At 50.6% G+C, this 27,001-nt stretch overlaps 1 protein-coding gene across 3 annotated transcripts in view; it reads right to left on the bottom strand.

The window, feature by feature from the left end:
* The window catches only part of LOC136714065 (kazrin), a 302,349-nt gene that overhangs the window by 129,175 nt on the left and 146,173 nt on the right, over positions 1-27,001 (bottom strand). The window lies entirely within an intron of this gene.

Here is a 27,001-nt window from a genome sequence, read left to right as displayed (position 1 = left end):
TCAATTTCAAGCTTGACCTGAAAAGCCGGGCGACCCGAGCTCACACAGAGCGCCAGGCACCTTCATCAGAGGCCGGTGGGGACAGAGACCTGACTGCAGAGACCCCCGCCACGCAGATCCCCTCACCCCCTCTGAGCCCCCAATGCTGCACAGCTGTGACATCGCCAGCCTGCTGGTTCACAAATCGTGCCGTTAGATCTGCCCTCCGATCAGACAGAGTAAATCTGTCCGCAGGTCTGCACAGTCAGACTGATATTTGCAGTCCTGCAGAGTTTGGGGCCCAGGCAACAGTTGTGGCGGTTGCAGCAGGAGCCGGGGACCTCGGGACCCCCTCATCTGTGCGCCGGACACCCTCACCTGTGCATGGGAACATTCCTGTCGTGCCAGAGCCGGCACAGCGTCCGCAGCCACACCAGGAGCCAAGCGCGTCAGTTAAACTCTCTAAACCACAGACCACAGGCCTCCACTCCAGAGTTCACAGCCCAGGAGGATCCAGCATTAATCATTAACACCCCCACACAGACAGACACACACCCCCTATCAGGCAGCATCATCCCACTGAGGAGAGACGTCAGCGTCCTCCACACCCCCGCCCCCAGCTCTCTCTCTCTCTCTCCGCAGGAAGCTGGTGGCTCCTCTGGGACATGTTCCTCTGCCGGCCTCATTATCCTGTGAAAACAGATGTGCAATCTGTGCAAACAAGCGCCAGGCCTGACCTTTGGAAATCATTAATCCCAGCAGCAGCAGCGGCAGCTCAGCCCGGCCACGGCCTACAGGCTACAGGCATTGGACGCCCGGGCCCGTCTCTCTCAGCAGAGCGGGCAGCTGGGGCTGGGAGAGACCCCTCGGAGGATACAGACCGCCCCCCGCGGCGGCTCGGCCTGCACACAGACACGGACTCTATTCTCTGACTGAAGGGGAAAGTTTCCTGAAAGACCCTGACAGTTTGGTACTGAAGGCAGTGTCCGCTCAGTCTGATGCAATGTGATGCCAGACTGGGCTGCCAAGGGGCCACAGTGCGTCTCCTGTTGAAAGCAGCCCACCTCTCGTTCTTGACATGTTAACACAACACTGTGACACCGTGTTACAGGGCTTTGTGGAGCTCAGATGCACCGGCGGTGGCTCCAAATGGTTCCAGCGAGCCGTGATGGTTTTTATTTGATCGTTTTGAAGACGCACACAAGATCCCACAGCCGTGTATGGCTACAGTTACAAACTCATGCTCCTCTGGGTGACCTGGGAAACCCCTGCATTGTTACAGAGACGCGTGTGAATGGCAAACATGCACACTTGTGGATCGCCCACACATGGGACTAAACTGCTCAGTGTGTGTCTCAGCCAAGTCCCGTCAGCGCCTGCGCTTGACCACCCTAGGTCTCTCTCACACAGCACAGCTCATCTCGTCCAGCCGAGAATCCTCTTTAACATCCAGAGTCACGGCAGGGCGGCCTGCATTGCGATCAGTGGTGAGGGACTGCACACTGGCCTCTGCTTCTCTGCCTCTCTCTGGGGGTGAGCCCACAGGGCAGTCTGTTTAGCGGACAGCCAAGCAAGTGGTAGATTAAAGACAAAGCTTATGCATAAATAACAACGATACTATTTCCGACACGGGACCATTTTGCCCAGGGCTAGGGGATTCATTTTGTGACCCCTGACTGTAATAATTGTGCCTCAAATGCTCTGAAAGTGCCCTTTCTTGAACGGTATCTTCGCAGCACCTGGCAGAAGCGCTCTTTTCCAAACAGGATCAACTCCGCCTCCCCCGGCAGACATCAGGCATTCAGTTCGTGCCAGGCTGAAGCACAGCATCAAGAGCACGCTGTGAAGACTGGGGCTGGGTCTCGCGAGAGGCAGGCTGCGAAAAAACAGAGCAGCAGGGGCGGCTCGTCCCACAGAAACCCGGACAGATCTCTCTCTTCTCGCCCTCAACAGAGAGACACAGGCTGTTTTAACTGCAGCTGGAGTGGCCATAAAGAAGGCCTTGAAAGTGAACGAGAGAAGAGAAGCAGCCAGACTCAAGCCCTGGCAGGACGATAAAGGAATCTGCTGCGTCCAGCTCCTCTCTGTGCAACAAGCAGACTGCTGCGGCGCCGCATCCTAAAACGCAGCGGTCAGCGAGTGAGTCACCAGTGCGCCACACACCTGGACGCCGCTACTGAAGACCTCTGCCCAGGTTGGATGCCAGAACTCAGACTGTTAGTGGGTCAGTGCCCAGAGCAGCAACACCAGGCGGATTCAATCTGTATTATTATTAAAGGCTGAGTGCCTTACAGAGAGAGAGAGAGAGAGAGAGAGAGAGAGCGCCATGGTGCAATTACACCTGAGAGCTACAGCGTCACAGACAGACATTCCTGCACGGCCCCTGGACCCCGCTCACTCCCTCGCTCCAGAGAGATGAGGCCATCCTTCTTCCTGCGCCGCACGGCACAGTGACAACCAACCAGCCTGCCCCCCCACTGGCTGCAGGTATGGCGGCACTGGAAACACAGAGGGTCTTGAGCTCGTGGCCCAGAACAGTCTCGAAAATCTGGAGCCAATAAGAGACTTATTTCAGTCAGACCGTATAAAACCGATTCATTTACTGCCATTGTTCGATTCGAGAACAACACTGTGACCGAGACCCCAGCATCACACATTTAGATCAGTCAGGTCCTGACAACGTTTTACGGATTCAATGGCTGACTTTAGTTTAGGATCAGAGCAAGAGACTTGGATTTCAAACCATTTCTGGCCTTCAAAATGCTTGAAACATGCAGACAGGCGTGCAAAACAGCGGTAGAGATCAAACAGCCAGAAAACACCTCAATGAAGTAAAACAAAGGCAAAATGGCGTCTCATCATTGTTTGGGGGGGATGATTGGGGAAGCAGTGCATCAAACCCAACGAGGGAGAGAAAGCATCTGTACTGATGTCACTCTTTTAACAACTTAAAAATGAAGAACTGGATAAATAAATAAACCCGACTGCTCGTATTTAAAACCCATTTAGTTTCATAATCCATCGTGCCGTCATGCCTGTCAGAGCAGGATTTTAATGCACTGTGAAGGCAGCTCTACGTTGATCTTGATCAGAAGCAGCGGCATCTCTAGTCCGTCTCACGGAGTCTCAGATCTCAGGCCTGCTGGGAGCGGACGTTTACTCCCGCTCTGTGTTCGGCCCACAATGCACCTGCGAGCGGCCAGCTGGGAGAGGGGGGGGAGGAAGCAGCGCTACAGTAGCATGCGGTCTCGACACAACGCGGTTTCTGTCAGGATGATTTGTTGTGCCTGTGAAATCAAACCGCTGTGAAACATCTGGATTCGAAATTGTCAAAATGGTCACGTGATTGATGCCTGATCTTGCAGATGACTTTAATAAACCACACATGCATGTTGTATTTAAACGGTAAGTGCGAAAGAACACACACACACACACACACACACACGCACACGCACATCAAGCTGTGTTCTGAATCAGTTTCGTGTGCAATGAATTAGCAGTAGTCAGTTTCTGTGGTAAAGGTTTTAGTTCTGTGCGTATCTCCATTTGAGAAGACACTACAGCTGCTGCTCGAACCTTCACCCCAATCCGAAGAGTAAACACTCGTGCCGAACGGTGCCGGTGCAGAGAGACGCATCGCCCGCACCGGCAACAACAACAATCTGAGCAATAGTTGGAGTCATCTGAAGCGAGAGAAAAATACAGGTGCCAGCAGGGCTGCACTCAACCACGATTACAATCACTCACACTGACTCGTCATTAACTTCAGCTGCAGTCACTGCCAGCGGAGAGCAAGCCGGGTAATTGGGAGTGAAATGAAATACTTTCGAGCACAGCTACCTGCAATCCGGCAGAAGCCCGTCTGTCGGTCGTGCGGGGGCGTCGGGTCAGAGTCGGACGCTGGGACCGAGAGCTGAGCTCAAAATAGTCCGCTCTTAATGAAGTGCCACGATAAGTCGATGATTTTCCCTGACGTGTTGCGCGCCGGGGTTAAGCAATGTAACACATTACCGAAATCAATACGCAGCCGGGCCGAGCGTAAACAACACATCAGCTCTCTGTGCCGACTGAGTTCAGACATCAGCCCCCAGATCTCTGAAGTGCACCGCGGTATACAACCGGCTCTGATCAATGGCCGTTTCACCTAATAAATAACGCACGGCCGAGGAGCGTTCAGGATATGCAAACAGACCCCACTAAGGGCTGCAACGTACCCTGGAAGGGAAAATAGGTCTTGGGGGGAGTCAGGCTTAGTATGAGACTGCAGGCAAACAATGGTTGGACAGGCAAGGGTTAAAGCAGAGGACTTTGGCTTTACTGGTTGTCAATTAGAATTTAGAAAAGTGTAGAATTGAGAACAAGGGCAGTGATGTTCAGACTGTACAATGCACTAGTTAGAGCTCATCTGGATACCGTGGACAGTTCTGGGCTCCACACTTCAAGAAAGATATCGCTGCTCTAGAGGCAGTTCAGAGGAGAGCAACCAGACTTATTCCAGGTCTGAAGGGAATGTCCTACTGAGAGACTGAGGACCTGAACCTTTTCACCCTGGAACAGAGGAGACTACGTGGGGACTTGATCCAAGTCTTCAAAATCATGAAAGGCATCGACCACATCAAACCAGAGGAGCTTTTCCAGATCAGCAGGGACACACGCACCCGGGGACACAAATGGAAATTGGGCTTCAAGGCATTCAAGACAGAAAACAGGAGACACTTCTTCACACAGAGAGGCGTCACAATCTGATAAAACTCCCCAGCGATGTGGCTGAAGAGACAATTTGGGAACATTCAGAAACAGACTGGATAGGATCCTTGATCACTTAGTTATTAATGGACACCAAACGAGCACGATGGGGCAAATGACCTCCTCTCGATTGGACACTGTCTTGTCTTCTTATGTTCTAATTAGTGGTTTCTCTGTCACTTATCCACCTTGCCATTGACAACTGTGACACAACACTAAGCACCAAAAGAAGCAGACACAAAACACATCCACATCTGGCAAGTGTGGAGAACACTCCAGGAAGGAACGCGTATCGATTGCAGCCTTTTCTTCTCCCTGCATTATTCACATCTTTCCTGTAACCTGAATGCATGGCCGCATGGCGCAATCAACACATGGAAGATAAATTAGGGCGTCTAATAACTATCGCTTCAACGGGATGGCAGTAGATTAGCTGCGTAGCATTAAATCAGCCTGATCAGTTCCGACTTCGCCTTAAGTGAATTTTAAAAAGCCCATCTGTCAACCTGCCAATAAAGGGGGCTGGTTTTCCCTGCCCATGCGGGGAACTCGTAGGGATTCGTAGGGATTGCGAATGTATGCTTAATGTCCCCTAACCTGGAGGATCAGCAGGCCTGGGCCAGTGGGGAGGATCAGGAGCCGGTGCAGGGACGTCCGTTTGAGGGACAGGGGAGGCTGCCGAGAGAGAAGGTTCAAAGAGCAGGAAGTGAGACACAGCGGCCCACCTCGTCAATTTCGCAAATCGAAAACTGTCACAACACTGTCTCTCACAGCCCTCCCCCCGCAACACCCACAGGTCACCAGACAGCAGGATATTTTGAGCCATGAATCATCTTGGCCATTTACAAGTTTCCATGTGGCTCATTTCCAGCAGGTTTGGTTGTTTTCCCTCTGATACAATAAGGTAATTTCCTCACACAGCGTTATTACAGTCCAGCAGCTTTTAACTAGAGAAAACAACAATTGTGACCAAACACCAAGCACCAAATGGATCAGACATAAACCCCTAAGCATCAGGTAGCGCGGCCTTGTGCTTCCTGCAGGGTCTATTGCAGCGAAGAAGCAAAACTACTGCTGATCCGGGGATAATTTAATTTGACTGTGTGCTGAAGGACAGCACAACACTGGCCCAAGGAGAGATGCTGTGGAGTGGCAGTGAAGCAGAAAGTCACACCAAGTGCAGATATCGTGGGCCGGGCCAACAACAGTTGTGTGGTTTAGTTTCAGGTCATTAGTTGCCAAGAGTACGCAGAGATTAATGTTGATGGAGAGTGGATCAAACGCAGAGATCACCTTAGCGGACATATTTCTGCCCTAACAGATAGAACGAGACGACGGGATGGCAATATTGCTTTCATTGAGGATGAAAAGTTAAAAAATAAAACAAGAATAGCAAATGCCGTTTGCTCCCTCATTCATCGGCAGCTGCTAATGAGAGCCTGTTAGAGAAGCCGAGTGCTTTCGAGAAATTGTACAGTTGGCAAAAGCTTAATGCGATATTTTAAAAGCAATTTCCTGTCCAAACAGATCACTCAGACAGAAGCCGAAATTCCCTATAACTTGTTAGCAAAAAAACGGAATGCCGAAAAATCCCTGGGGATTAATGTGACAGCCCCGAGGTGACGCTTCCAGGGGATGGATGATGTTCGTACGGATGAGAAATCAGGCCCTCAGGAAGGCACACAGCTTAAATCAATCGCACTGGTCTGGAACTCGGAGTTGTTCGGCATCCACCGGGCCTGTGATTGAAGACTGCGGCGTTTTAATGCCAACAAGGCCCATCACGGCGATGAAGGACAAGCGCAGAGGTAACGTCTGCAGGTAAACGCGACCGGCAATGGATATATTTCTTCAACTGCTTTATCCACCGGCGACCTGCTCAAACGCTGGCGATTTATCACCGAGGCATCGATGCCTATGCCTTCACCGATCTCCATCAGACTCCGAAGACACCGCGGGTATCGCGGGGACGTCAATCTCAGATCTCGGTGTAGCGCGTCACAAACGAACGGGCGTAATGTGGTACACAATCCAATGCCAGTGTGCGTCTCTACAACAACCCATAATTAGTGTGGAAACAGCAGCAGCGATCATGAAGAGCACAGGCTGCAGGGGTTAGGGGTCAAGGGTCAGGGGTCACACAAAAGCCACGCCTTCATTGCGGGTGAAGCTGGTTACTACACAACATGCTTTCAGAGCTGTTGATTTCGATCGTTCAGCTGTACGGCATCCCCACAGAACACAAACACGACAAAAAGAAAAACTTCACTTCACATGCACGCTCTTTGGAAGCTCTGCCAGGGTCTTCTCAACCAAAGCACCATCTGTGCATTTCTGGAAGGACCTTTAGGTGTCCTGAATTGTGCCCAAGTGCCCAGAGGTCCCGTGCAAGATGCAATCAATGTTCAGCTCCTGTGCAGGGTTGTCTCCAGCTCTGCCCGTAGCGTCGCAGGAATCGTGCGATCGCTTTCACGTGCCTGCCTGGTATTTCCTTTCAACACCTCACAGACTGCGCCGTGGTGATTGAACAGCGCAGGGCAGGAACGGGGTCGTCGGTAATTGAATGTTTAGAGGGGCACTGGGAAGCATATCGAGCAATTTGTGTCACCGAGCCGCCAGTTTCTGTGGTGTTTGTGTGTGTTTTATTAAAGAATGGAACGTTTCAGTTCCCTGGGAAGACCAAGCCACGCCGTCCCCTGAATGCAAATGCCAGAGATGAGTCTGCGCGGACAAGAATTGGAAATTAAGACGGGAGACGGGCCGGAGGAGATAACGGAGATGGAAAGAGGAAATCATTACAGGCTGCCAGTTTCTTTGAGGTTTTGCGTTTCATTTTCTTTACCTCCCCAGAGGACTGCAGACTTGTTTTTGTCCATCTGACCCCAGAGTTGAAAACACAGGGCTGCGTACATCAGCATCCTCCGAGATGTCAGGACAGGATCAAGGACAGGCGATGAACGGGCAGCGGGGGGAAGATGTCTCCTGGAAACCTGAATATTGGCTGCAACTGACCATAATTTCCTCCACTGACCAGTGGGGTTGGGTGGGCCGGGGGGCTGTCATGTCCTCTCTGTTGACGCCTGGGCTGTGTTACATTTGTATCTTTAAACCGAGGTGATTCACAGAGTCAGTAACCGGTGAAAAGAAGGCAGTTAGTGATTCAAAATAAAAGAATAAAGAGGGGAACAAATTGCAGCATATTTTTCCAGCGCTACAGCTGTTGGCAGCTTAATACACCGAAATAACTTTGCCACTTATCCAGCAGGCGGGGGGACCGGGCACAAATCTCTTTAATGCCATTATACACTCATTACAGACGCATCTCGTTGAGAGCCTCACGTTGGATGGCAGCCATTAGGCCCGAAAGTAAAAGCAGATTATTTAAGAGCAGAAGAGGCAGCAGGTATTTCATCTCCCATCAACCCCCCAATCCCCCGCGTTCGGCAATAAATCGCAGAGACGAGCAGCTGAGCTCTGCTTCACCGCCTCAAGGACGCGGTACTGTACCAGCCATCAACATCTCCTTTGTTCTCTCCTCGGTGCAGCGACGGGGGAGAAAAACGAGGATCTGAGTCCCTGCGCCTCTGCGTTTGTCCGCACTGGAGTAATGATCCGCCACCCCCGGCTTGGAGCTCCCAGCGCCATCACCGCGACCGGGCACCACCGCCACATCCACGACTTTGAAAGATTGCAGGTTTGATATGAAGAGGACAAGGGAGTCAATAATGTTTACTCTAAATTGTGCGAAGATGAAAAGAGTGTTTTGAAACTGTCAGAGTGACCAATGGAGGCCAGGCTGAGGGCAGCAGGTGAGATTTCGTTATGAATAGGCAGGTAACTGTGCACCTCGATGGGAATTTAGTTAGATTTGCAGCCTGCAGGGTCTTATGCTAGAGATCAGAGATCTGCACAGCTGTCTCCAGCCGCTTCGCCAAGGGCACGGTGCCGGGCGGTGAGAGGACAGCGCAGTGCGTCGGGGGAGCGCCATCACAGCCACGAACACACAAACGCCGCCGTGCAGAGCAGCGCAGGCTTTCATTAATTACTCAATTAACGTCTATCTGGCAGTGTAAATGGATTGGCTGATCACCTCCAATGCGTGATTAGTGTCCCCAGCTTCCAGTAACAAGGTACCTGGCTAATCTCTTCTCAAGACCCCCCCCCGCCCCTCTCTCTCTCTCTCTCACACACACACACACTCTCTCTCACAGTCTCACGCTCTCCCTCATTGTAATCTTCCCAAAGATTGCGGCATATACATGACCAAGTAATTATGATAACGAATGACCACCTCGTTAACCACACTTGTGCAGAGTAAGTTCAGAAACAGCCCGTCCCCGGGGAGACCCAAAACAGGACACCAAAAATAACTTCCATTCCTTCATTCCCTCCCCCACCTCCCCATTCCCGCTCCGACAACACTGCTGGCTCGTCCAAGCTTTTTCTATTACTCAGAAAAGAAAATATATCAACGGAATTCCCCTCGGTTACAGCGCCAGGACCCGACTCCCCTTCCCAGGGCCGTCTTTGGCTGGAGGCTGAGCGATGATGACTATCCCATCGAACAAGGAAATACCCTAGACCGTTACTGTGTTGTGCCGAACGCTCCCAGAAAGCCACACCACAGACCATCAAGCAACCGCGACACGAACCACTCGGCACACGGCACCGCCCTTAAATATAACCCTCTATGAACAATAAGCTATAGGCCACAGGTCAGACAAGAGACCCTGAACGGGCTCCTCACATGTTGTAATCCTTTGTGATGTGAGCGTCACGCCTGGTCACAGCCCCAGTGTTTCCCTTTCTCCCAGCACATACAAAACCACATTATGAAAATCGCTGCTCCCCCACATTTAAGTGGCCGTGGACCGTGTCTGAGCACAGGCCGTCAGTGAAAGGAAAATGTCATAGAAATTTTCTTTATGAACAGAAGACCGGCGGGCTGTCGCTGTGAAGACCGAGAGAAGAGAAAGAAGAGGGAAAAAGTGCATTTCAGAATCCATTAAGCCATTAAAGCCAGAGAGCCAACTAGCCAGAGCTCGTACGATCCAACAATGCACACGCCACGGTGGTCGGACAGAAAGGAGAGCAGCGACGGGTCAGAGACGGTGACACAGCGGCCTTCGAGGTGGCCAGCGGTCTCAGCCCTAAATATTTACAGCAACGACACCTTACATTCCCAGAATTGATTTAAAACGAACGGGAAATGATCTTGTACTCTGCCTGCCTTTGGATTTCTCTCTCTTTCTCTTTCTCTTTCTCTCTCTCTCTCTCTCTCTCTCTCTCTCTCTCTCTCTCCAAGCTAGTGCTGAATAATAATCTTCATTGCCCACACATCTCCTGCTGCATGGTGAGGACAGTGCGCCGCATTTCGCCACATCTGAGGAGTGGAGTAATCAATCAGCACCGCAGTAATGCCACACGGCCTCGGGCATCCGAGCCGGTCCATGCTATGCGGTGTGGGCAGGTCCAAATCTCCCCCCAAGGATCGTAAACACGAGTCACAGTCCGTCGCGTTCGGTCGCTGCTATCCCGGCTCTCCTGTGGGCCATAAAAACAGCTCGGCGCTACAGGAACACGAAGATAATAGGCGAGGAGGTGTAAAATGGCCCGACTCGGGTCGATAGTTCCCTGTAAATGCTACCCTTGTGGTTGTGTGATTTCCTTGTAGACAAAACAGGTGATGGAAAAGCAATAAATAACTTAACTTCAACTGTGACACACCAATCTGCACTACAGAACGTCTCGGCAGCGTCCCCGGTTCTTCCTTCAGCATGCGAGTCTCCCTGTCGATGGGTTGGGAAGATTCCCTTTGCTCCCAGGCCTGGAGCGCCTCTACAGTCAATTTCCTCCTCCGCGCTGATTAATTAACAGTTTGGGGTTGCTAATTACACAGGCCTAGGCATACATTTTTATTTAACCTTGATTTAAACAGGAGCTCCCAGGGAGACCTTGTCAGGCAGCCGGCACAGCTTGGGCAAACGACAGAGCCGAAGTAAAGAGTCTTAAATACACAGCCGCACTCATCAATTCACCTCTGCATCCAGGACAAAACAATACAACAACGAGGACAACACGGGACAGGACTCGAGGCTATTCGAAGGGCACAGTCGAGCCCTCGAGATGCGTTTTGGGAAGGTGTTGCAGAGCCCAAAGAGACGGGTGATTAATGACATGGTTTCAAAGTTGGTAAAGGACTTACTAATGGGTTTGAAATGTGTATGAGACTCACAGGAAGTCTTACAACATATGGATTTGATCTTAAAGACACTCATTTACAAACTAGTTCATGTCCACCAGGAACCGATCTGCTGGGGTGTGACATCAGCAATACACCTGTGATGTCACTCATGGTCACCTGACAGCAGCCTTGCTTGTGTACGTTGTTATGTTATACGATGCTGTACAATAATAACGCACATTCAATATGCCGGGTTGGCGCCAATTAGAGTGGACTGTGCAACAGAAAATAAACAGGCAAGACTCTGTCACAGGCCTGACAAAGCACAACAAGTTTGTGACTCAACATGGGCTAATTAGAAAGATTAGCAAAGCACAGCTCAGAGCTTCAGAAAGCAGTTCTTTCAAATAATAAAAACAATACTACTACTAATAAATCACTGGAATAAAGGGCCGAGATTAGTGTGCGAATCCCCGGGGTGAATCTTAATAAGCTGCGCCAACATGATGCTGCCACAAAACGTGGAGAGAGACGACGGGAGACAGAGAGGGGATGTAGGAAACCCACACGATTAATTTGACAGTGATTCCTGCCTGAGCTGAGAAGAGAGTAAAACAATTTCCTTTCCGATGAGGTGTATTGCGGGGCGATGGATTGACGGCACAGCGGAGACCGCACTAACTCGGCACAGGTGGAGAGCAGTGGCCCGGCGAGGCGGCATCGCACCGACGCACACTCGCCATCTCGAGTGACATCGGCGCCGGCCTCCAGCTGACAGCAGCATGGGGGAGGCCTGCCACAGCATATTGAGATGAATTCATCCAATAAGTCCGACAGACAACACGGAAGCCACTCGGCAATCCAATTACCCGTTAATTAATACAGATCACTGGCCTTTTACAGCAGAAACGCAAGATAATATGTCTGTGCCAACAACCGGCACAGAACAGAGCCTTCTCAAACCGCCAACCAGCACTGTGGACGACGCTGTATCGACTGTTGCCTCACCAAGCTCCTGAAATCATACGTATCGTGTTTATTGTCTGATCAAGTACACAACCTGGTGCATTCAGAGCAGGGATTCGAGGGTTATAAGGCAGTTTGTTCATGAAGACTTCACCCGTTTCAATAAGCAGCCACCGGCAACTGGTCCACCCCCCGCCTCTTCACACCGCTCTAATCAACAGCCACGAACCCAAACACACAACACGTCTCGCAAGATAAACACGCCGAACTTGAGAGGCATATCAAACACGGGGCCGACGGTCTTCTAGCGTGATGCGCTCTCGCTGCAGAAACCGCTGAATATTTATAGAATGAGCCCAGGTTTCATGGCAACTAAGGAAAATGGATTTCACTGTCCTAATTACGGAGATAAATCAATGGCGCTCACGCAGGTTCGGCCTATTCATTTAGCGGGGACAGAGTTTTTATTATTATCAGTCAGACAATAAGAGGCCGAGTGTGTGCGGAGCAGCCCTCTCTCCTCTCAGCCGCCTGCGTCTGGAGTTACGGCCTGGTTGTGTGGAAAGAGTGCCGATGACTTTCAGGGGAGAATGTAATTAGCGGCTAACGGCATTTGTGACAGACCCAAAAGGAAATCAATACATAAATAATAACTATACTAACAGAGGCGGCGGCCGCATTGTGGTGTTCCCAACACAGACGGCTTCTGGGAGATACTCGGAGCGAATCAGGGGGAGGCTTTCAAACCGGCCACTAAATGGTGTCGCCCACGTGTGCCGACAGCAGGAGGAGTGTTTTATTGTGCGCCGTCTTAGAACACTAACTGGAAATCTGCTTATAAACGCTAATAAACCAGTAGAAGCGACACACTGTTTCCTGGCAGTCGCCGCTTCCTCTACACCCCGGTCCAGATGGCACCGACGGCACTGATTGTTAATAAGCCAGAATGGTCACGGCTCTGACAGACGGCGCCCCCCCGTCAGTGTCCGTGTGGGGAGCGGCCCACTGTTTGCCCCTCAGACCCGGAGGGATTCTTCCGGCCAACCAGGCCCCGGCAAACATGTTGGTTAGCAACGACTCGAGGGGAGAAAACATCGGCCTCACTTTTCAGACATTGCATCACATTGCAATTGAAAAGGATTGTGTGTGTGTGCGCGTGTGTGTGAGAGTGTGTGTCTCTGTCTCTGTGTGGGTCTGTGTGTTTGTGTGCGTGCGTGTGCGTGTCTGTCTGTGCGTGTGCGTGTCTGTCTGTGCGTGTGCGTGTCTGTCTGTGCGTGTGCGTGCAGTGGGGGATAAGAGAAAGGCCTTGTTAAATGAAGCCCGAGGCAGCATCCAACAGCCTCACTGCAAAGGCATGTAGCAAACAGCAGTAATTGGAGGTTGATAAAGGATACAATAAATTGAGGGATGAGTTTTCACAACTCTAACAGTGTTTATAAAACCACAGGGCAGGGGGGGCTGCTGCGTTTATTCATTCCTCCCTCTTTTTCTCTCCCTTTTCTTTCGGTTTCCGATTCTCCGCAGTAACTTTCTCCGGAGTGACGTTCTGCACGAGCACATCACGGCCCAGAAATGTCAGCATGACTTTAAATTAATGAGGCCCGAGGATCCTGCGCTAATTTCTCAGTTTGTGCTTCTCTAAGAGGCCGGGGCAGCTGGAGAAGGTCTTCACGAAACGCCGAATTGGCAACGTAGGGAAACAAAACCAGGAGATTAAAATTAGAGTTTATTTCAAATGCCACGCTGCCCGACACAGACGCCTCCTCCGTGTCCTGAATTCCAATGAAGCCGAGTTTTCCGAGAGCAGAATCAATAAAGGAGGGCAGTACAGTTAAAGAGAAGTTTAATCTATTGGCCAATGATGTACAGCTATGGCGGATGGCGACGGTAGCTTAAATGGCAGCCCCCGACGGTCTCCGGCCTGTCCCGCCCCCTCGCTCCCCTCTTCCCCGTCGCCGGAGAGCCGCTCTCCTCTCTCCTTCATCGTGCCGAGGCGTGACATGCATTATTCACCGGCTCCGCATCGCTTTAGTCCCGTATTTCTCATAAAGACTATCACTTGACCTTTTCCTCCACTCGAACAGATGGGACTGAAATGCAAAGATCTCTGGAAATGTTCTAATTGCTGTTGTTATTCCTAACTTCCTCTCAATGCACCTGTGACGAGGCCGGCTCGCTCAACGCCACTCGCTTGACTAGTACCCCCCGGCGGCCCCTCGGCTCTGGGGTTGGAGTGCCGCTTCCCTCCGCTCGGCTCCGCGTGGCTCTCCTCCTCCAGCTGCCGTTTGTACGGCGCGGCTCTGAGCTCTCCGAGTGAGGAGAGCCGCAGCTTAGATGATAATCTCTGTGCGCTGCGCCTCTGCACGACATCCTGCTGCCGAATACTCCTGTACGCCCCAGACACACACACTTTGCGTCTCTTTTACACCGGAGAGCACATACGGTGCACCAGTTCCCTGCCAGGCGGAGGTGCCGGTGGAGGGAGGTTTATTTAATACCCTGCCTCTGTAATAGACAAGGGCCTACTTTGCTACGAGATCTCAAGGCCAACACAACTTCCTCTGAGAGTGGACATGAAGCCGGCAGCCCCTCCAGACACCAGCAAGCAATGTCTTGGGACAGCACAACCCCAGCACGGGCTCCTTCTGCTCTCCAGGCCGGATTGTACAGCCAGAGCCGTGCAGGAGCTGCGTGTGACCGCCGGTCTTTAACAGCCGCCCACGCCAGCACTGAACAAGTCCTGGTGGAAGGCCGGCACTGCAGCGTATCTGCAGAGAGGAGACATTCAGCAGATTTTAAAGAGCGAAAACGAGATTAATCTTCATCGCAGCCACCCTCACCCTGCCCACCGCACAGCTCAGCTTGGTTCATCTCGGGCCTCCGGGTCGGTGCTGACACACAGTGCGTACAAACTGGGTTAAGAAGCCAGGATGCCCACAGTGTTGGCAGCCGAGTCATCAGTCTTTGCTTGTTGTCTTGGGCATCCTCTTTCCCTTTCTTTCGGCAACTACTCCTTGTGCCAGAACGTAATTCGCTGATATGTCCAGGGACCGGCTGAGTAAGTGTGATGCATCTGCTCTGCGCAGGATGCAGGAAAATGAACAAACAGAATTGACTGTATTTAGTCTGGAGTTTAACGAGGGAAGGCAAGGCCACTGTCTTGGGGGGAGAAGATCTAACCGCGCTGTGCTCTGAAGGTCCTGCTCTCGCAATGAAATGAACCAAGCCGTGAACACAAGAAGCAGGAAAGGAAGAAATCGAATCTGTTCTCAGTGTCGAGCTCAGATAAACCTGGCAGGAAAGATGATATCAAACCCCCGACCCCCCAGGGCTAGCGATTAACACAAACAAGGGCCGGGGTCAGAAGCTTCGGCCCTCGGTGACCAGACAGGCTTCACTTCACGAGCCAAACAGATCGTCCCTGGTCCAACAGCCCAAAGCACTTGACTGAAAGGATGCTGGTGGAAAATGGGCAGAACTCCATTAATACCGTGTCCTGACCTCTCCATGTCAGTTGAAATTCATAAGATCATAAGCCTGGCCTGTAGCATTACATTTCATGGAGTCAGACACAGTAATGGTGCATCATGGCCTCTCGTTTCAAACTCTTAAATCTCACCCGCGGAAGGTGACCACAGGTCTCGGTTTAGTCCTGATCTTTAGCCATACCGGGCCCCGAGCTCATAGCGTTGAAACTGTAACTGAAGCCATTGTGCATTTATTCTTTATTCCACACCTTGTGCGAGAGCTGCGTTTTCCATTACTACAGCACATTTATCCGAGAGAGAGAGAGAGAGAGGAGAAATCGAACACTGTTCTGTGTACTAATGAACCTTGTCAAATCCTCTTTCATTATAAATACATTCATTAAGCATTGATTCCACCAAATGTGCACATTTAGCTCGCAGGCAAAGTATGAAGCACAATAATATATGACAAGAATTCAAAAAAAGTATTTAAAAATATATGAGAGAGAAAGAGGGAGGGAGAGATTTTTTAAAAGAGGACAGTCACATCTCAGAGGTCTGGACTAAATGTCCTGCAGGGCTGGGCCCTGGCGTTTGAGTCGGTGATCGCGCTAACCCTGCATCATGGCCGAACATCTGCTGAGGGCCCAGTCTGCAGCCGGGCACTGACCAGCTGTGCCATGACCGTCCTCAGGGCACCGGCACCGTGTGAGAGGAGCGCCGGGTCTCCGCCAGGTCACGGCACAGGAGCCCTGCTGGCTTTGCCCCAGACAGCGCAGTCAAGTATATGCAGGGCTCACAAACACACAGGGCTGACGAGTCACACAGCCCAGGGAGGGGCGCATGGCATGTGTTGGCCAGCCGCTGGCATCCCGTCTGCTGCTCCTGACAGACACTGAGCCGGGAATGAATCCCTCAGGTGCCCCTCTGTCTCACGGCAGCCCGGTCCCTATATCGATTTCTCTCTCTCAGTGCAGTATTCAGGATTCTGCCTAAGAAAATAAAAATACCAACAATACAGAAGAAGCCCAGCAGAAAGCGGTGTCTGGTTCCTCAGCAGAGATGCTTGAAAGCTGTGCCTTCAAAGCTATACGAGTCTGATTGATTAACCCCAACCCCCCATAATAATTCATAATAACAAGGAGGGCAATACCAGCTGCAGGATGCTACTGTTGCCCTGTATTGCCCCGCTGCCCAATTTATCGGCCTCCTCTCCGCTCCATCGTTGCCAGCGCAGTAGGCGGTGCATCTCTTATGCCTCCGGAGATTAACGTGTTGGCATTTTTAATTACAGGGAAGGATTTCTGCAGCTCTGCCGTACCTACGCGTTCCCTGCGCCAGGGGGTTTAATAAGCACGATCAGCCTGCTCTGAATACCAGATTGCTGCAGGATGATCATGTGGAATTGGGTACTTCCTTAATCTGATTTCTGAAAACGCACAACAGGTATAATGTCTGCTGTGCAAAATCACAATCCGGTGTCTCTGCTCTGTCCTCCGATGGAGCCCTGAAGACACAGACGCAACCCTGAGAATCTCCAGTATATAATTTCCACTTCGGCAATCAACGCAGCACACAGGCAAAGGTCTACCCTGACGTTTCGCTCCGAAGGCCGTGGAGAGACCTTTCACAATGTCAACGCAACACCACGGCCACGAACACCCTCGATCTGTAGTGAAGCCTCGTTTCTTCAAGGTTCGATAAAAATGTCCCACGAGGAAAATAAATAATGCACTTGAAGTCTGTATGAGGTTTTATTTATGGCAGCCACCCCTGCATATGAGATTCACATGCCTGGTGATCCCCGGAGTGCAGGTATCTGGTTGCAGGCCCTTCCCTGGGGGACAGAGCTGCATTTCCAATTACCGCTCTGACCCGACTGCTTTACGAATCGTAACCGGATACAGAGGAGCTAACACGGTAAACACGGAGCGGCCTGGTGGTGCAGCGCTCTTTCTCGGCCCCCGAAGCCGGTGCTGGTCCGAACTCCAGAGCGAGAGAGCGGGCCGGGGTCCTGCAGGTTTCCACAGACATGATGGATGGCTATAAAAACCCATTGTAAGGAAAAAAAGAAAAAAAAAGCACTTAACACTTAATCTACACTGTGTCAACTACACCCCACTGCAGTATCGGAGAGGAAGTGATTGTTTCACTCCTCTGTGGCCGAGGTTGCATCTCAGCCTGGGTGGGGTCAAGGCCATTAGGAAAAACTGCATGGGTCAGCAGGGGCTCAGACAATATTCCCATTGAAAGGGTTGAATTAGCAGCCTGTCATCTGCTGAAAAGCAGGTCAACCACGCAGGGTCCAGAGCCCGACAAACAGAACAGAACAGAAACGCAGCACAAGGAGAGCAGAGAGGAGGATCTCAGCGGTCATGTGAGGTGGCGGGACGAGTGAAGGGAGGGCAGAGTGGTGTGGCAGACAGAGCTGTGCTTCTGTGAGAGACACCGTGTGGAAATTAGCAGCACACTTCCTGCTATCTGCCCCGTCTGTGCACGGGGAGCAATTAAACCGGGAGAGACGCAGTAAAATAACCCACAAGCTCACACACTCAGAGGGGGTTTAAGGCCCCCAAGGACACTTAAACCTGACACGCTCTGTGGCCCTCTGTACACATTATCTTTCCTAATGAAGGCCTCAGCCAGAGTGAGGCTCTGAACCAAGCCTAGCCCACACTGTCTTCAAGTCAGATCTTAGATTTGTGGCCTAATTTGGCCTAATAATCATCATAATCATAATTGTAACAATGATAGTTACCTGTGTTGCAGAGCAGTAGAAATCAAAACATGCATTTTGGGTCCGATGTTTATTTACACACATTTATTCTGCTTACCCAAGCTCTCCACAGCTCTAAAGCGAATGCAAACCAGCGATCACACACTGACGCCGCCAAAGAGAGCATCGCACCGATACACACTACACAACAGCTACGCCACATCAGTGTGACAGTGTTCTCCAGCGCAGCGCCTCCATCCTCCATCAGAAGCAGACGGGAAGGGGAGATGAATGGGGGAAAGCAGGCACACTTGTTTTACAAACCTGACAGGCCTGTAGGAATACATCTCACGAAGCAAGAGCCTCTTCTGTCCTCCAATTTAAACCAATTAAGTGCTTGGTGCATATTACAGTGTGCTCATTAGCTGCAAATTCACAATAAACGCACGCCATGCTGTCGCGGATCACATCTAATTTGCGCAATAAGGCCTTGGATGAATTTCCTGCCGACTCCATCTACATATCAATTAAGGGACGGGGAACACACAACCGCAGCGGTGTTGGGGAAACAAACACACGACGGCGACCGCAGATGTGGGAGGACGCACGCTGGCAGTGGGATTTATAGAGCTGACACAGCGGAGCAGACGGGCGCCACGTCGAGCGAGAGAGAAAGCATCCACCATGGCTCTTACAAGGTCAGTAAACACTGAATTTATTGGGTGCGTTTTAAGACACAGACCCCGATGCTGTAGAGGAAGTAGAGCTATGAAAGTGTCTCACAGAGATGAGCCTCAATCAAACAATCAATCCATCATAGTGCCCTTCAACAAAGACGCCACAGGGCACCTTACATAGAAAAACAAAAACCCACAGCGATGGTACGAAGAAAGTCAAACCATCAGGCACAGGGGAAGGACAAACAAAGACTCCTATAAGATGACAGGCTGTTAGAGTAGGAAACGCATCTCTGTTGGCCCACAGCTTAAGGCCTAGGCCTAATGGACCCGGGGACACAAATGGAAATTGGGCTTCAAGGCATTCAAGACCGAAAACAGGAGACACTTCTTCACACAGAGAGGCGTCACAATCTGAACAAACTCCCCAGCGATGTGGCTGAAGAGACAATTTGGGAACATTCAAAAACAGACTGGATAGGATCCTTGATCACTCAGTTATTAATGGACACCAAACGAGCACGATGGGGCGAATGGTCGAATGGTTTGGAAACTCTCTGTTTCTTATGTAATGGTGGCATCCCCTCCAGGCAATATCCCATAATGTGAATAACTCTGAAGTCTGGCACCCGGTTCCACTCTCCCATAACGACTGACTTCCCTCCCGACCCCCCGAAGGAGTAGACAAGTGGGATTGTGCAGAGTTCAGTGTCAGGTACGTCTATAAAGGATTACGTTTGCACTGGGAGGATTGTCAGGCTTTAACACACAAGACTTCACTGGCCAAACTGGCTGTCAGAACTATTCACTCCAGCAGGAAACAAAACAAAACAAAAACAAATTAAGAGACGCGTAGGATTTAGTGCCATCCACTGAGGAAATTGTTTCAGAGATGAATCGCAAAAGCCTCAGAGAAGAAGTTTCCCAGTCTCCTCGCTGGCTGATCTCCAGCACGGCTCCCATTCAACTCTCTCTCTCGCTCGCTCTCCTCCTCCCCTCGCGGTTTTGGAACGAGGCAGGGATCTCGGGGGCCGACAATGTCGAGCTAAACCAGAAAATTGTTCTCATGAAAACATAACAAATACCATCTGTGCCTGTCAGGACCTCGCAAATCTTCCGTGGGAATGCGAGCTGTCGTGTCAGCGTTCCAGGGGGCTTTCTGGAGGGAGGATAGGGGATGACAAAAACAAACCAACACAAAAACAAAACAAATGACGACGACGAGGAGACCAGACACCGAAGTTTTAAGCGCCGAAAGCCGAACCTAAGAGCCCAAACCAGACGTGCGCACAGAGAGAGAGGGGAGGCGGGCCCTTCTGTATTCACGCTCAGCCCCGCTCAATGAAATACAGCCCAGTTGCAAGCCACCGCTAGGTGATTGTGTCTCTGAATGACGGGGCTGTTGGTGTCGAATTCTTCCCCATTATTCAGAGCTTGTCACGCCGCTATGCAGAACGCCACAGTCAGGACCCTCTCTCCTCATGAGCCGAGGCACCCCCGACCTCCCCGTCACATCCCGTGTCAAGAGGACTCCAAACCAACAAACGACACTCACGTGGTATTAGAGCAAATACTAACGCCAGGACTGACACACTTCCCTTCAACTCAGGGACGAGACTCGCGTCAGATGGTGGAAATCTCCACGCCGTGCTGCAAAACTTGAACCAACAGGGAACAAGCTGTGGATGAAACGCACAAATCTCACCAAACAGAGACTTTCTCGTTTGTTCTGGCACTACATGTGTATTAGTAAGTGTCAGGCCCTGCTCCTCTCACCTGGTTTGGATCGCTGACACTCGAATACGGGGGTCTCTGCGGCACAGGCACTGACGCGCGCTTCCACAGCGCGGCGTGGAGAGACGGGGGAGGGGAGCTCAGACAATGGACCGCGGCGCAGCTCTCCACAGCGGGCCGCCGACAGCGCTGCACAATGCCATGAGGCCGTGTAAACCGACAGCTATAAATAATGCACGCATCCCTTTGTGCTCGGGCCCAGACAGAGCGCTGCTCACGGGCCGCTGAGCAGACCCCCCACCCCCACACTATCCATGCCTCTCATCAATTATCACAAAAGAAAAGAAAAAGGTCAAGATTATTTCAGATCATCATCATTATTTTTCCTAGGTTGGTAACCTGTGACTGTCTGTGAGGAGAAATGGATGTTTCAGACAGATGCGTCGCAGACAGAGGACCTCGTGGGCAGGAGGGTTTAATTGCACTTACTGACGCGTGTATTCTAGAACGCTTGCGAGAGGATCAGATCAAAGATGGGCAGAGGAAGCTATCAGACGGATCCCAAGAGAAGAGAGAAGGCCTAGAAGATGAAACTATAAACGTGGCAGGAGCGACGTGGAAAAGAGAAGCTGTAGATCGAAGAAAGTGGAAACATCCTGAGGAGTGGATCAATACAGGCTGATGGCGATGATATATATAGATACAGAAAATGATATAAATACGTACAGCTACAGATACAAACATCTTATTTATGTATGTACTTATTTTGGGTAGTGATGCCTGTCCATGGCGGCTGGAATGATGAGCGGCTCGTCTCGATGCGCGTTTGTTATTCTGCTCGCAGGCCCGGCGGGGGGAGAGGGTCAGGGGGGCTGTCGTTAATGGACAGTCATGCTCGCTGGTCTGAGTAAGCGCTGCTCAACGAGGGCAGGTGGTGTCCGGGGCCGTGGGGGGGTGAGCAGGACTCTTCTGTGAATGCGTAAACAGTCCCGCCATCACAGGCAGTCTTACACGTCTGCAGTCCAGCTCGTGCATATCACTGACCCAGTCTGTGTTCCGCTGTGTTTCAATGACAAGCGATCGCTGGTTCCCTCGAAGGGGGGGTGCGGGACCGGTCTGGGACGCCCCAGTTCTAAGGAATTGTCCCCCACGGCGTTACTCAGCCCACACACACATCTGACCAGCGCTATATCCCAGCATTGTCAGCCGGCACTGAGGCATACATTATTCAGGCCCACAATGTCCGCCTCCGACTGCAGGAGCGCAGCCGAGAGGGGACGGGGGGCTGCTGCTGTCTGGAGACAAAGCGGGGGAAGCGTCACAATGATACAATAGCCGGATTCAATTTCTCGAGGCGCACAAAGGCTTGGTCCCCACACGGCACTCGTACAGTAATTACAGTTGTTTACTTTTTTACTTTTCTATAGAATGTGAACAATAGGAGAATACGAAACTGGTGAAATTCCTCTGGAGTGAGTTCGTTCTCTCTTTCTTCTATATGAGGAATTCAAAGACAGGGATAGAAACTCGTCTGGAATAAAGATAAATCTGTTGACCGCCCACGTCTGTAGGCTGGTAAAGTACTGGTCCGTCACCATATATATATATACACATCTCACCATTACCGTTAGCCTAGATCTGTTTGATATTTAAGAGTCAATTAGCTAATTAGTATAAACATGGCTGGGTCAACGCGAGGAGCTCCAATATCTCCTATGATCAGTAATCATGATCAACACGACCCAAACCAAACAGAACCACAACGTCACAATCAGCACAGGGGATCTGGCAGACTGTCCTATTGTGTGCTGATGCTCATGTAGCTCAGCCTTAAAAGACGGTTTTCCGTCGTGTGACACAGAGACTGCCCTGAGTTTGTCCTGAAGTTGTCCAGAGTGTCACACACAACACTCGGGGGCAACATGCGTTCACTGGGGTGTTAGAGGAAGAAAGAGAGTGAGAGAGTCTGTCTGAGAGCAAGAGAACGAGTGAGAGAGAGAGAGATTGTATTATTTGTAAAGCTTTTTAACTTTTATAACGTTATTGTATTTGAATGTACCTAATTGCTTTGGCAATACTTGTGTAAACATTTCATGAAGCTCGTTTTGAATTTGAATTTGAGAGAGAGGCAGAGAGAGAAAAATAGTGAGCGGGAGAGAGTGTGAATGAGAGAGAGAGTGGGAGGGAAGGAGAGCGAGGAAAAGAGTGAGCGAGAGAGAGGAAAAGAACGAGAGAGTGAGAGAGAATTAGAGAGCGAGGAGAGAGAGAGAGAGAGAGAGAGAGAGAGTGGGCAGACTGCAGTTCTGAGATCCAGGCCTCTACAGTAGGTCACCCCCCCACAGCCCGGTGACCTCGGCGCCGGTCCCCCCCCCAAGAGTCGCCCTCCGCACTCAGCGTTTCCGAGGCAACCGTGCGCGGGGTCCGTGGGCTCATTAGAGCGGCACCCCCCCCGCGCACTGTTTACACATAGGAGAGCCCTCCCGACCTGCTGGAGAAATGTCACAGGGAACCCAAATAATAAAAAGAGGAGAGAGAGAGGGAGTCAGAGAATTATGATACTGACGACTGGAGACGCCGGATCTGCTGCTCTGATGTCAGGAAACAAGTACAACAGCTGGTGCAAGAGGAGAGCTGAGTGAGTGAGTGTGATTGTGAACGTGTGTGTGTGTGTCTGTGATTGACTGAGCGAGTGATTGTGTGCGTGTGATTGTGAGTGTGATGGTGAGTGTCTGTCTTTGTGATTGACTGAGAGTGAGTGATCGTGTGCGTGTGTGTGGGTCTATAAACTCTTATTTCAGATCGCTGTCTGATCTCTCCGTCACTTTGCGAGAGAGGCCTCGTCTCCATGGGCGACCAAACCCAGACCTCATTGGGCAGAGCGGACTCATCTGTAACTCATCTGTAACTCATCTGTAACTCGCTCTGTTTAAACACATAAATTACCATGATGCGAACATTTGCATCTGGGCCTCCACACAATACATCTCACACGTGGAGAATCCTGCAGCAGGTCGGTGTCTAATTAATTTCGTAACACCGACACAGAACCCACAGTGGAATTTTACACCACGATTTAAGCCGGCAAAAGCTTATTAGGAGCGCAGGTCCCTAATTAAAAGAGCCTCCTCGAGGAATCACGAGCACACATACGCGAACGTGCGGCAGCTTAACTGCAGTTTATCTCCACCAAACCCGTGATAATAACCAGACCCTCTAGCTGTGGCAACAGTATTTACAGATGGCGGTAAGGCCTTTGCTTGAGAGAGAGAGAGAGAGAGAGAGAGAGAGAGAGAGAGAAAGATGGCACTAGTCCACTATCACCACTTTCGTCTCTTCTAAATTAATCCTGACCCACGACAGACAAGTCTCACAACTGTTCAACATCTCAAGAACACAAACCAAGGCTTCTTGATGCCTAGAGAAGGAAAGGGTTAATACTGAGATCTGGCAGCCCGAAATCGGCCCAACCCCATCTGAGCCTTTCATTCTGTGATTTCATCCTAATAATTGTTACTCTCTCGTTAAGGGATATTGAATTGGCCAGTAGTAGCTAATTTGTGGGTTTCTTAATCACTGTGTAGATCAATTGGGAGGGACTGGAAGAGGACCTAACAGAAGACTTTCCACCGAATCTAATAAAGCCGAACATAAACAATAAAGGTATTAACCCATGCAGGACTGACGTGTGACATCATACTGCAACAGCCCCGGCTTAGTCCCGCCCACACAGACACCTTCTTATGGGAGAAGCTGTTTGTTATTGCCTCGGGGCCTTCAGTCTAATATTACTTCATATTATATTATCGTTCTGCTCCAATAACACACACACACTGTTGTTTCCAGTAACCAGCACATTAAATCAAATCACCACATCTAGGCTGAGCCTTTCATGGTTAGGCACACTTGTGATAAAGGTCCACTAATTGACAAAACGAGCCCGTCGGAGGGCCCTCCCCCGGGCCAGGCGCTCAGCTGTCAGGCAGGGTGGGAGCAGCGCTGACGGCCCCCCGGAGCAGCGGCCCGGCCTCCCTGCCGGCTCCGGCGTGGGTAATGGGCTAGAAAATAGAGCAATCACATAAAAGCCTGCTCCATCTCAGCGATAATCTCAGCCAAGTTAAAATTACTGTCAGAGTCCGACTCAAGGACAGCGGCTTTGGAGGGACGGGTGTCGTGCGATCGGGCCCCGGGCTCAGACGCTGAAGACTCTGGCGCATTACGCTGCTGTCTAATTGCTCTGGCTCTGTTATTATTATTATTAAAGCAGCAACAGCAGGATGAAGAACTACCGGAGATCACACATCAGCTCTTGACAGTGATCTGGTATTTGCCACGTCAATGGAAATCTCACTCCTGATGAAGCCAGGAGATATTCCTGTGAGTTTCTGCCAAAGTGATTCCAGCGAGAGGTGCCAGAGATTATGTACATGAACATGTATCGGCTCAGCTGGCACATGTATCTTCGCCTTTGATGCCCCGTTTCAAACGTGACCTCCTTTAACAGTTTACATCGTGTAAAATGACATGTTCGGCATCCAGGGACAAGAGTCGACACTTTGTACTGGGACCAGAGTGGCTGTGAAACACCTGATCAAAGCTTTAGGGCTTTTAATACAGAAAGTACTGAAGAAAATATAAAAACCTTCTGAGTAGCTAACGACACCTTAAATATACAGCATTGTATTGTACAGTCAAATTGAGATATGAGTACTAAAAAAAGGATAATGGTCAGATCTCCGAGCACCAGGCGTCCACAGTCTCCCTGCGCTGGTCTGGTCAGCATTCACCACAAACGGCGAATCCAGAAACGATTAGGGATCCGCCATCATGGTGAAATGGAGGCTGGTGGCCCCTGCATTCATCCATCAATCCAATTGCAACATATAAAGCTTCGTTGAATCTCTTTGGCACATTTCCCTCGCAGTGCGCTCTGAATACTAACCAAATCCCCTCGGTGTCCATTTAAAATTCAGCCGCTGGTTGCCATGGGTTATGAGCTGGTGTGTTTGTCAGAAACGGAGAGTCTGCAAAACACACACACCAGGACACGGGTCAGCGGCCCGGCCTGCATCGAGGTCAGCAGGCTCTGTCCGTAACCTTCAATTACCACCTTACAAAGGCCGATGTCACTCCCAATTATATTGAAATGTCATCACTGAACAAATCGCCTGCGTTGGAAACTGATGGTTAAATATGGTGATGGTGAACAGCCATTGTTCTCCAGGAGTACTGCTGGCCAACGGTAATAAAACACAGAGTGAACACAAGTGTCAGAAGAGAACTCTGTGACCTTTTTAAGCTGCTACACTGAAAACACAACATGCTAGGAGCGGCCTGTAGAAGTAACGACACCGTTAGGTCCATAAATATTTGGACAGTGACACAATTGTCATCATTTTGGCTCTGTACGCCACCACAATGGATTTGAAAGGAAACAATGTGCTTTAAGTGTAGACTTTAATCTTTAATGTGAGGGTAGTTACATCCAAATTGGGTGAACGGTGAAGGAATTACACCCATTTGTATATATGGTCCCCCCTAGTATCTGGACAAACTAACTTAACCATGAATTAAATTGTGAGTTTAATTGTGTCTTTATTTCCTGCTTGTTCATTGGGTGTTTGATGACAATTGTGTCACTGTCCAAATATTTATGGACCTAACTGTATGTCTTTCAATTAGTTTCTTTTCAATGTTTGTTTGTTTGTTGAAGTGCACGGGGGCGTATTTACTTAACTAAAAACATTGTGAGGACGATACAGCCAACTTCACCACACCGGGTCTAGATGCAGACTGTCCTCGGTAGATGTGTTGTTACTCCCAACAGATGTTCTGGTAAATCAAGAGGTTTCAAAGCCCAGTAAAAAGAACGATGTCGTTCTGGAAGACGTGTCGTGCAGCGAGCGGTTCATCTATCTTGTGGAAGTTTTGTCAGCAGGTAGAAACTCCCAATAGCTGAAATGCGGACAAGCAGAGCAGATGGTCTAACCACATCTTCATGAAACTCGAGGTAGATCCCCACCCAGACTCCCACCCCCATCCCTGCTCAGACGCACACCGAGATGAATTCAAAAGTGTTCAGCAAACATCTACCGATCTAAACCGTGCGCTAGGAAGTAAAGAAGCGAGTCCACAGTGCCACAATCACAGACACTGCCGTCCAGATCGCATCGCAAAGGAGTCTGAAGTGCCGCGGCAGTCGACAGTTCCCAAATAAACGATCGTATCGCAGCTCCAGTCCCCATCTAGCAGCCCGCCTCCTCAGCTGGCCGACTCCGATGTGCGGCGGCTTCCAGGTAATCAATCCAGCGTCCGTCGGCGGGCGACAGCTGTCAGCGGAGCCACTGCGCAACACCGCATTAATGTCGCAACAAGCAGCATAATCAGGGAAAGTAATGCTACCGATTTCCATCTGAACAAAAGAGGCGATTCGGCGTTACTGGCGCTGCGATCACTACACAAGTGTATAAAGGAGTCTGACACGGCGGACTCTCTCCAGATGTGCCGAGCGTGGTGGGACTTTCTCCGTCACCGA

The sequence above is a fragment of the Amia ocellicauda genome, chromosome 18 (genome assembly GCF_036373705.1).
Source record: "Amia ocellicauda isolate fAmiCal2 chromosome 18, fAmiCal2.hap1, whole genome shotgun sequence".
Taxonomy (NCBI): domain Eukaryota; kingdom Metazoa; phylum Chordata; class Actinopteri; order Amiiformes; family Amiidae; genus Amia; species Amia ocellicauda.
This window is presented reverse-complemented; position numbering and strand designations above follow the sequence as displayed.